The sequence below is a fragment of the Otolemur garnettii genome, unplaced genomic scaffold, assembly GCF_000181295.1.
Source record: "Otolemur garnettii isolate 467f Iridium unplaced genomic scaffold, OtoGar3 scaffold00026, whole genome shotgun sequence".
NCBI lineage: Eukaryota > Metazoa > Chordata > Mammalia > Primates > Galagidae > Otolemur > Otolemur garnettii.
Window position 1 is genome coordinate 10345658 of NW_003852421.1, and position 2114 is coordinate 10347771.

Below are 2114 nucleotides of genomic sequence, written 5' to 3' on the forward strand. Positions count from 1 at the left end.
GCAGGCCCCCATGGCCGCGTTTCTAGAGCAGTGTTTTGTACCAAGTGCTTTTCCCCACTGGCTGCGTTAGTTGTCTAGGACAAGGAGGACCTGATTTTCATGTCAACTTGTAGAAAGGATGCTTCTCAAAGCTGCTGAGTGTCCCCTTATGCATACTCAGACCCGTCTGCCTTCAGTTTACTGACCAGGCTCCGTGACTGGCCTGTTGGAAGGAGCCAGGTCAAGGGCCCCAGGATTGGGGGACAAAGGTCCGCCTAATAGCAGAAAGGGGCCTCTGGCAGAAGAACCCAGGAGAGCAAGGGAGGAGGCCTTGAGGTGGGGGGAGCACGAAGGGACTGCCTGGGGGGTAGGAGGGTAGGAGGGCCAGGCTGGAGTGGGTCTGGTCAGGAACCAAAGAAAGGCCCAAGGGGCAGTACAGAGGCCAGGGAGACAGCAGATTTGGTACCAGAAAGCCTCTCACCTGAGAATCTTCTTCAGCTGGGTAACTAGTGATTGATAATTTTTATTGAATTGGTACCAAGGCACGAATTGCATTCCTGAATTGTACACCAACTTGGCCCAACAGTATTTAAATTCTTTAAGGGACATGATGTGTACTTGGCCCCTTCCTGAAACACCCTGAGAAGGCCCTGCTATATTTCTGGGCAACATATGTAGTAGAGGCGGGCAGCAAAGATGGTCAGGCTCACGTTTGGGTTACTGGTCAGAAAGTTAACCAGGTGCCATGCACAGTGAGCGCAGGGACTCCAGGATGTGTACCAGGTGACCTCATAGTGGTGGTCAAGGGGCATCTCCTTCTGGAACCAAGTCAGGAAGCCCACTTCTGCATGAGAGGAGGTCCCGGAAAAGACCTGGTTTTGGAAAACCCCCCTGCGGAAGGAGCCAGGTGAGTGGCTGTTCTCATTTCCTTTCACCTGTGCGAAGCACAGCCAGCTGTCCTCCTGACCACGGAGGGCAGGTGTGTTGTTGAACTGCTTGTAGAATGTGTTTGGAGATATTCGCTCCATCGGGTCACTGAGAATCTCATTCAGCTGGGTGACCAGGAACTCATAATTTTTCTTCAATCTGTTCAAACATGTGACCCAACACGTTCCCCAGTGGTCCACAAAATTTTCCCAACAGTGTTGAAATTCTTTAGAGGACATGACATACACCTGAGTCCCTTCCTCAATCATCCTGAGCAGCCCCTGGCGGTAATCCTGTCTCCAGAAGTAGTAGACGCGGGCAGTGTAGATGGTCAGGCTCACGTTTTCATGTTTGGCCAGAAAGGCGGCCACTTGCCACGCACAGTTGGTACAGGGACTCCAGGACATGTACCAGGTGATCTGGTGGAAGTGGTGATGGGACAGCATGGGCCTGACCCAGGTCAGGAAGCACACTTCTGTGTACCAAGGACAATATCAAGGGCCCTGATTTCGAAGGACCCCACTGTAGAAGGAGCCAGGTGAGTTGCTGCTGGTTGTTTTCACCTCAAAGCACAGCCAGGTATCATTGCGGCGAGAGAGGTAGGGTCTGTTGTTAAAGTGGCAGTAGAATGTTTTCAGATACATTCGCTCCATCTGGCCTCTGATCTGTGGAATCATCCTGCAGCCTTGTCCCTGCCCTCCTCTTTGTCTGGGCCAGTAAAGTTTCATTTTCTGGTTTGGTAGCCCTTGAGGTAAGACACCCCTCCCTAAAGTGACCTCCCTCCCACAGGTCTGTGAGTCAGGCTGGTCTTGAACTTGTGAACTCAAGCGATCTACACACCTTGGCCTCCCAGAGTGCTAGGATTACGGGCCTGAGCCACCACACCCAGCCCGAGCATGTGGAGTCTTATACTCATTCTAGGAGTTTCTCAGTTATCCCAGGGTACCCAGGGACCTCTAGGTATGATCTTTTCTTAGAGCACGTGTAAACCCACCCAGCATCCCTAGAGCTGACTAAGCCGTGACTTGTAGGGTTTAGGAATGTAGGCAAAGCTCCTGTGTTGGTGGTAACTGAGCTTTGGGGGAGGCAAAATTGTGAAGGCAAAATGTGCATCTGGTGCCACACACTTTCCCACCTTCCAATATTTACCCAGGTTTGCTTGACGCTCATATACTTATGAAAAATTAGTATGATATAATTGTTTATGA

General features: G+C 51.2%; 1 pseudogene; it reads right to left on the bottom strand.

The window, feature by feature from the left end:
• Nucleotides 1-632: 632 nt before the first annotated feature.
• LOC100962976 lies at nucleotides 633-1583 on the bottom strand (annotated as a pseudogene).
• Nucleotides 1584-2114: the final 531 nt, after the last annotated feature.